The sequence below is a fragment of the Falco naumanni genome, chromosome 5, assembly GCF_017639655.2.
Source record: "Falco naumanni isolate bFalNau1 chromosome 5, bFalNau1.pat, whole genome shotgun sequence".
Classification (NCBI taxonomy): domain Eukaryota; kingdom Metazoa; phylum Chordata; class Aves; order Falconiformes; family Falconidae; genus Falco; species Falco naumanni.
In genome coordinates this window covers 65,969,640-65,979,259 of record NC_054058.1, presented here as the reverse complement: position 1 = coordinate 65,979,259, position 9,620 = coordinate 65,969,640, and the positions used below count along the sequence as shown (strand labels likewise).

Here is a 9,620-nt window from a genome sequence, read left to right as displayed (position 1 = left end):
CACTAATAAGGACAAAGGCCCCAGGTGTGTCACAACCATGTGGACCTTTTTTTAGAGGCTCTCAAGAATGCAAACTAATCAAAGGGTCACCACAGCTCTCCCTGAATTCGGCTGTGCTGTTGCTGACTGGGTGACCAGCAGTCAAGGTCACCATCTGGATTGATGAGGAGTTCTTCAGGAGCAAACAAATTATTTCTGATTTGAAGCAGTAACAACCAGTTGCTGTGCAAATATCAAGGACTGTAACTGGATTAACTACAGAACCATAGAAAACCACAAGGACTGGAGGATATAATTATCTTTAATACAGCACGACAAAGTATCATCCTCTCTTATGCAAAAGTGAGGCATGTGGAGAAAGAGGCAGAACTGCTGTTGGGAATGTAGTTTAGCTCCTCCTCTGTAGGCACCGGTAGTACAAAGCAACTTATTCTTTCTTTTTCTCCCCATGACTTAGAGTATTTTTTCCTGTCTTGAAGGAGTCCCACTGTTCTCCCCTGCCTTCCACACCTGCTCTCTTCTTTGTCTGCTGAGCTACAAAGTAAAACAATAAACAGTCAAGGCACAAAAATTCATGTGGTTTGGTTCCCAATACTCAGAAGCTGGTGAATTAGAAAGAAGGGAAGATTTTTTGCTAACTGAGCCTCGAGTTCCTCCTTCAGCAGACGAACTGCTCAAATATGAATGTTAAATCCATATTCCTCCATACTTAAAGGTTTTTTGGGCTGAGTATCTCAGTGGATTTCTTACCAAAAGCGCCGGCATACAAGTGAGTGCTGGCTGGTTGTGCAAAAGTAGAGTAGAAAACTGTCCCTGGGTTTGGGAGGTGGGTTTTGCTGCGCTGGCATGCTGGGAGATTAATGCAAGCCACTTAGCATCTCCTTCCTCCCCCTCGCTGTGCCTTAGGTTCAGGAGGAACAATGACATTTGCCTCCTTTGTACTGATTTGAAAGCTACTGATGAAAACTGCTACTTAAGGATTAGTTAGTAATGTAGGGAGGAAATTCTTAGGGGGGGGCAGGGAGAAAGAAGAACGTTAAATATGCTTTTTAGTCCAAATGTATACTACATGTTTTTAAGGCAGAAAAAAGGCCTTTCTCAGAAAAATTACATTTCCAGAAGAACTTTTCATTTTTACACCACTTTTTTTTTTTTTTTTTTTCTTCTACTGGAAGAAGATGAATGCAAAATTTCCATCAAGGTCTGAAAACAAATTAATTCCTTGTTTTGCTAAAGATACTTTTGAATGATGGTTATATTATTCACAAGTAAAGAGAACCTTAAAAGGAAAGACTGGTTGATTTCCCATATCCCTGGAAGTGAAGCTGTTATTACCTTTGCTGCTGCTCAGAAAAAATCTCAACAGGTCATATTGTTCCACTGTGTGCCTTAGACCTGAAGAAGCAGGGGAATTCACATTCATTTAAAGATACTGCAATACTGCCTCCATAAATCCCCTCAATGGGACAAGATGTAGGCCTAGCTTGATGAGATAAAGGTAGTGTTTTATACCAAGTTTTCAAGCTTCATTCTAAATAGTCATGGATTTTGTGAGTATACATCAGATTTTTATGTTCTTCTCAATATCATTGTCTACAATTTCATCCTTTACTTTAAAAAGAGGAGCAATTGACTGGCAACACCCAGAATACATCCTACAACATCCATCTACTGTGTTTTAGGATCTTGCTGTAATGCATTAAAGCACTTTTATTTCATATGAAGAATGATTTATACTGAAGTTAATGCTTCATGTTATCATAGCATAATGGTTAATGTTATCATAGCATATATTTCTTCTTTTAAGAGTTAACCTACTATCCAACTTGCTTTTGCAATGAATGTTTGCATAATGTAAAACAGCCACTTTGATCCTAATAGAAATAAATGGCTGAAAGAACACAAAAAAATGAGAGCTTTTGCTTACTATTTAAATTCTTTCAAATAGCAGTGCTGTGTGAAATTCTAATACACTCTCTCTGCAACAGTCAGATATTAAAATGGTTCAAAGATTAGAAAATCACTTAAAAATGTAATTAATACAGCAGCACAATTCTCTGTGGTTTGTAAGATATGATGCATTTAGTGTAGCAAATAAAACATAGCATAGGACAGTCATCCACGTGTGTTATACATCTAATCCACTAAAATATGTACATAGATTTACTGTATTTGCCTTACAAACTTTGTATTTTCTGGCCTGGATATTAAAGAATGATGTTTAATTTAATTTTACAGCTTCTTTGCAGTCATTGAGGGGTTTTGTAGTTACCTTCTTCAGAAAACTCCTGGTTTTAAACCAATACTAATAAAACTGGCAATTAAATATGTAAGAATATATCCTAAAAAAATTCTTTTATTCATGATTTATAGGATCACAGGTTGGAAGGGACCAGAGGAGGCTCTCTAGTTCAACCTGCTGCTCAGTCAAGGTCAGGTTTATTTTTCCATGGACAATGTCTTGATTTTGGTGCCTAGATCTTCATACTGATACTTGGTTAAAGGTTCAAAACTAGGAAGATGCTCTTGCTCTCAGCAGCCAGCTGCCTACTGAGCAAATCTGTGCATTGGTGCTTTGAAATGATGGTGTGTTTCCTTAGGGATCTGTTTCTGAAGCAATTATTGTGTCTCTGACTGCTTTATGAAAGCTTTGCCATGAGATGATGTTGTTTTACTCATTTCAGAGGAGCTTGATTTTTAAGGATTTCAAAATTGCAAACACTTCTAAAAGTTTGACAGTTGCCTGAAGTTACTTTGCATAAAGACTGAGACACTAGCACAGTTACTACACTAAAAACTTAAGGTCAGGGGCAACAAATATTTAGTCAATGATCTACAGTCATGTGAAATACACTATATAATCCTTGGATCTCTGCTTTACAGTCCTATGCATTGATCTTCACATGTTCTTAGCATTTCCCATATCTTTATACCCTATAATGCGGTTTCTGAGTCCAAAAAGGAAGAGAAGAATCAAAATATTGAAGAGCTGGTTACTACAGTTTTCCTAACTCTTGGGCAAGAGTATTGTTATGAGTCCAAGGAAGATACTATGCCACTAAATTTAAAAATCACACTGTAGATTTTGGTAATGTCGATAAAGATAAAGCCTCTGTAAAGTTTATTGAAACTGAGTCTTCAGACCTTGAAGGTATTTATTTATTCAGGCCAAATAATCTTCCTAAAGAGAGAGCCTGGGCAGAGTGATGAACAATATGAAGTAGATAATTGCAAGATTAAGTCTGAGAACACACTTAGAAGCCTGTTTCCTTTTCATAGAACACTATAGAGACTTAAAAGAATAATATTTAAGACAACTGACTAGTCAGCAAAGAGCAAAAAAAATTAATAAAGGAAAAAAACTAGAAAATACATGGTGATTAGGAAATCATAAACAATTATGTATTTAAAACTACTTTCTGGCTCTTACAAGAAAGTGGTGGGGTGTTAGTAAGGCGTACAATTAAAAGGAAACAGACACAAGCCAGTCAAGTGCTCTGCATGGTGGAGTTATTACTACATAGGGAAGCAGAGATAGTCATGGTACTCTGAGCAGTGCAGTGGCCCCAGTGACCAGCAGGAGCAGTCCAGTTGAGAGGTGAGGCATTGTGCTCACACCTCTGCGCTGCTTATGCTACCCAAAGCTATTAAAGCCCCGAGGAACCTGGTCTGACCTCATTGCTGACCCTGCTGTGTGCAAGAGCTTGGATGAGTGAGGTCCCTTCTAGCCTGAATTAACATACAAGCCTATGATTTTAGGATCCCCGGGGAAATCCTTCTTGGACATCACTGTTTGGCACAAGGCTGCAACATGCGTAAATGAACTGAAGTCCACTTCGAGTTGCACCTGAAGGAGGAACAGGAGAGAGAGAGTAAGGGAGACCAAGCGTGGCCTTTTTTCCTCTTTCTAACAATTTATGTGCTTTCAGACGCTAATTATAATATGTTCAATGCAACACTAATTCTGTGTGAGCTGCTGTGCAATGGGCATTAAGGTGTTGGGGTCAACGATATGGATAATTAGCTAGCACTGTGATTCAATACATTAATTCTCTCTGAAGGAGTAGTAAAACGTGTGTTGACTCTTGGTAACCTCAGTGTAGGTGTTGCAACCTTGTAATAGATGTGGATGCAATAACCTGCTTGAGCTTGTCTACTTGAGATAAGGTGTTTTCTTAAGTGATGATGAGGAATGCTGCTCTTCTAGGGAGCCAGAGAGTGTCATTAAATTAGCTAATATTTTGCTGCCCTCCCATGTAGAGCAAGCATTGCTAAAGGGCAGCAGTGCTGTCAAATTCTTATTGTCTGGAGCAGGGAATAAAGCAGAGAGAAAAAAGGATGAAAACAGTAGATAAAGGGCCTAAGGTGAATTCAGGCCTAATACACAGTACATTGAGTTGTTTTGTTTGCTTGCTTTTTTTCCCTTCCTCAGTAAAAGTAGTTCAATAGTTATGTTTTTTCAGCAGCATAACATCTCTCAACGCTCCCCACATTCCTCCGTCACAAACAGAGTTCATCTATCAATAAAAGCATTTCAGATCTCTCTAGACCTGGAGACACCAGGCAGAGTTATTAGTTCTTCCCCAGCTTATTCCAAGGTGCCAGAGTTCAAAATGAAAACGTACAGATTGCTGATAGCCATGCCAGAGCCAGGGAGCTGCACAGATCTATCCCTGCATCTGTCTCTGCATCTATATAAACACCAACAAGCACATCCAAGGATATAAAATTGAGAATAAATGCCTGTGTGCAAAGCATTTTTGTCTGTGACAGGCCTTAAGAAACTAGAGGGCAAATTCTCTGCTGATGTAAGTAGCACAGCGTTGTTAAACTCCATGGACCTGTACCAGTTTAGAGACACATGAGATTTGACCCCATTACTTTATTTAGTGACACTTATAGTAATTTCAAGTTGTCAAGTCTGCATTGCTGTATTCCAACAAGTAACACCTTTAAACCCTGCTAACAACTTTTCCTCCTCTAAATGTCGTGCAAGCAACTGTCATTCCTTTATGATCGAACCTAAACGAGGAAAGCAGATGATTTTTAGTTATCTGTGTAGCAATTTATATCCTGAAGAACACCAACACAGTTTAGAGACTCTGAGACACAATTATCCACTCTGTGAAGACAACTACAGCTGGGGGAAATAAAACAATCATTTTATATTGATATGAGACAAATATATTTAAATAAAAAATACAAAGAGTGAAGTGCCTCTCCTTGATATTCTAGACAGGTAGGAAGATCTTGTTTCTTCATCTTAAAAAAAATCAAGAAAACCTAGCTGTGTTGTGTTATGTTTTGTGAATTTAGGAGAACAGATTTGTTCTTTGATGACTTGGAAGACAGCATTCCTTATAAACAATCACTGGCATCTTGGTGCACTAGGTTTTCTTTGCCTTGTCATCATGGTAAAGACTCCAGGTAACACCTTGGTTAATTCAAAAGATAGGGGAGACTCACATCCTATGCATTTCCCTTAGAAGGGGAATGTGCTGCTGTTAGGTAAAACCTGCCTGTATAAGCATGCTTCAAAAAAGAGTTGCTAGTGGCAAAGAAGCAAATTAGACTAGATTCCATTGCTGCAAGGGAAGAACGGCCCAGTGTAGACTCTGGTGGCTAATAATGGTGCACAGTTACTGAGAAGAAGAAAATCCTTTACAGAATACAAGCCTCTATTGTACAGAGAGCTGAACAAGTCTTACGGAGTTCAAAACATACCACCTACTTATGAGTGTTGCTCTATTGCTCTTTTGATGAATACACTCCAGTCTCCAAGCCAGTCTGCTCTAAATGACAGGTAAACTAAAAAAATACCAGTTAGGGATGTTTTAGGGTTTCATTTCCCTCATCATCGGCTTGAATGGCACAACTGATGTTGTGTGCTCATGTGATCTTGTATTACAGGTTGGAATACATTCTAGTATCTAATTATTTTTGTTAGCTTTTTGATATTCCCCACTCATTCCAACCAATCTAGTCATTCAGTTCTTCTGTAATAAGGAATCAATGTAAGTTTGGACTTCTGTATTTCTGCTGAAGAATAACCCAAACTAATTTAGTACTCCAGGTTAAAACCCAACAAAATCCTCTGACTTTGCCTAACAGCATTTTGAGTGTTAGTGTGGACACCTTCCTTTCATGCTGTTTCACCATCCAGGAGGGCTGAACAGGCCTTTGATGTGTCTTACGCACAAAGTTACCTAGATCTTCTGGTTTGCTAGCTAGCCTAGCCAGCACTGTGAATAACTATTTCAAGCTATCTTTGCTATCAATTCTTCCTGTTTAGTACTGTGAAAAATCCCTCTGAGTAAACTTAAACTAGAGAAAATGTTCTGTCAATGTCCTGCTTATTCATTGTGCCCATCATTAGCAAATTCATTCAGCTCCACAACTCTGAATGGTGAACCTTTGTGTGCCATGGTGTTGATGTTTTGGAGAAGTAAATAATGAACGTGGGGAAGGAACATCAAGGGGCCATTCTTTTACCCCAGGAAGAATCCACTATCTCTGCATTATTCCTAATGTATGTTTATCTAAATTGCTCTTAAGATCTCCAGTGATGGAGATTCATAGTCTTCACAGGTACTATATTTCTGTGCTTAATCATTCTTACCATTAAAACATTCTTTCAGTGCCTTAACACGAATACCCCTTTCTGCAATTTAGAGCACACTGCTTCTTGTCCCATACAAAATGAGTATGTGGAATAATTCAATCTTTTCCCCTTTTCAGCAAACTCTTACGTGTTTGAAGACTACTAATGCTGTCTCTGCTTGGTCTTTTCTCTTGAGGAAACAATCTCAACTCGTTGATTTCTAATAGGTCAAGTTTCTACACCCCTAATCACTCTGCTCTGCCTTCAGCTGACCCAAATATTTCTTGAAATGCAAACTGCAGAGGGAACACCAGACTTCAGCTACAGCCTCATTCATACCAAATAGAGCAGAAAGATTGTGTCATCTATCTTAGAGAGATTACTCCTGCCTGTACATCCCATAATAGTATTTGGCTTTTCTGCAAAAGTGTCACTTTGCTGATAATATTCATTTCAGGGATCCTCTCTTATCTTATTCTCCATCATTGTTCTTTTTCTGCAGAGCTGCTGATTAGCCAGTTGTTCCCTGAAGTCATCTTAGATATTTCAGACTGCCTACAAATTGTCAAACTCATTCTGAATTCTCACCCTCCCAAGTGGCTGGACCTCTCTTTACTTACTTGTCATCTTCTGTCCCGATAAATACACCTTTCCCCGCGCCCCCCCCCCCTTTGTGTGCCTTGAATAAAAGTTTCCTGCCGTTTCTCTGCACATCTTGTAGTAGTTTAATCTAGCCAATGTTTCCTTTCCTTACTATGACACTGTTAGGTAAAACATTGTCAGAAATCTCACTGAAGTCAAGAATGCAGCATCTACTGCTTCTGCCCTGTATACAAAGCCTGTTACCCTGTCCTAGGGGGAAATGAGGTTGGTTTTACAACATTTGCTTCTGACTGTATTTGATCTGGCTGAGATGGAGTTAATTCTCCCCCCAGCAGCCCTCATAGTGCCATGCTTGGTTTTGGTAGCTGGAGAGGTGCTGATAACACAGAGGTGCTTTGGCCTCTGGGTGCAGCACTCCACAGCACCAAGGCTGTCCCTCCAACATTCCCCCTGCACCGCACGCAGCAGGCTGGGGTGGGCAGGAGGCTGGGAGGGGACACAGCCAGGACAGCTGACCCAAACTGACCAAAGGGACATTCCATACCATATGATGGCTGCTCGGCAACAAAAACTAAGAGAAAGGAGGAGTGGGGGGCATTTGTTATTACGATGTTTGTCTTCCGGAGCAGCTGCTACATGCACTGAAGCCCTGCTTCCCATGAAGTGGTTGTACATCCCCTACTGATAGGAAGTTAAGAATAAATCTTTTGTTTGCCTTGGCTTTTACGTCTGGCCTTTGCTTTTGCTTTATTAAACTGCCTTTATCTTGACCCACAAGTTTTTTTTCCATCTTATTTTCTCCCCACACTGTGCTGTTGAGGAGGGGAGAGATAGAGCAGCTTGGTGGGCATCTGGTGTCCAACCAAGGTCAACCCACCACACTGACAAATCCGTGTTGGCTGTCACTTATTTTTTTGTTATCTTCTAGGGGCTTAAAAATTGTTTTCTTGGTTATTTGCTCCAGGATTTTTCTAGAAATTGAAGTTAAGCTGACAAATCTATCCTGCTTTCCCCCTTTTTAAAGATAGGCACAATAATTGCACTTTTCCAGCATTCTGGAACACCCCCATAAGCTCCCCAAGATAACGAGTGACAGCTCTGAGATTGTCCTGACAGCTCTTTTTCTCTGATAATGCTCACCTTGGGGTGGATTTCCTGCAGTTCAGTGACCGTGAAAATATATAACTAATATAAGCACTTATCTTACTTAGCCTCACTTTTTCTCATTTGTTCATGCCTTTAATTGCTTTAGCCATTTCACCACATCAATCTCGTTAGTGAAGGCAGAAGCAAAAGAGCCAGTAGGCACTGTGGTTTGTTTGGGGGGTTCTGTCCATAGATTTCCCACTCCATTTGGTAGCAGAACAAATCTTTTCTTACTCTTCTTGAATTGCCTGACTAACAGTATGCTTTCATACTGGATTCTGTCTTTGACCTGGATATTTCTGACATAGCCCATGATTACTTTTTGTTGTTTTTTTAATAGCCTCCCATGAGGTCTCTGACAAAAGCTTCTGAAAAAAACAAATGATTTGTGTCAGTTGTGTTTATAGTAATCTGGTGTGGTGATGTTCAAAACACTCATCTGCCACATTTGAAGAGTTAAAGCATCTCATGCACTGATATATTTCCATTTAATATCAAAAGGCATTTCTGATCACACAGATCTTCAAACATATATTTATATTTACATTTAATAAGCACCATAAAACCTTTTTCGACAAGCAGCCATTTAATTGCATCATTGCATTTGATCAGATGAACATCTTGTTGTTCATAATAAAGCCTTCCCTATAAATAAGCATAGAAAATATAAATTAAACTTCCATGTTAAAATGCATACAACTTAATGTCTCAATTCTTCCCTTAAATGTTGTGAATTGAATTTTTCTCAGGAATAATGTATACACTGAAATGTTGTTAGGCATGTTTACATACTCATATAAATTCTGCTAATACATTATCTAACTTGGGATTTGCACCCATTTCAGCCATCAGCATAACTACACTGATATAAATCGCTTGTATTCTGGCAAAGCTGTTGAGATAGTTGAAAACTGGAAGAATACATAAATGAAACAGAGTTCAATTTTGCTTATAAAATGGACGTTTTTATTCAGTACAAGTTTTCCATGAACATGTCAGTCCAAATTTCCAAATTTTAAGTTATTGACATTTTTATCCCCAAAGTACCAAATCATTTTCAGCATTCTGATGCACTAAGCGCTTATCAATTGCAACAGTTGATATTAAAACATTTTCATTTTCTGCTCTCTAAATTGCATGGGTTCTGTAGGAAAGGCCAAACAACACAAATCTACAATTTCCAATAGTCGTTAATGATGTGGAGTGAATACAGGAGTGGGATGCTAAACTAATCAGTGCTATTGGACATTGGTGAGTAGAAACCACTATA

At 39.0% G+C, this 9,620-nt stretch overlaps 1 long non-coding RNA gene across 1 annotated transcript in view; it reads right to left on the bottom strand.

Moving 5' to 3' along the window:
* Positions 1-286: 286 nt before the first annotated feature.
* The window catches only part of LOC121088682, a 168,448-nt gene continuing 159,114 nt past the window's right edge, over positions 287-9,620 (bottom strand). The window contains exon 3 of the long non-coding RNA XR_005828012.1: positions 287-534. This is a non-coding gene — a long non-coding RNA (uncharacterized LOC121088682). The remainder of the gene's footprint in view (positions 535-9,620) is intronic.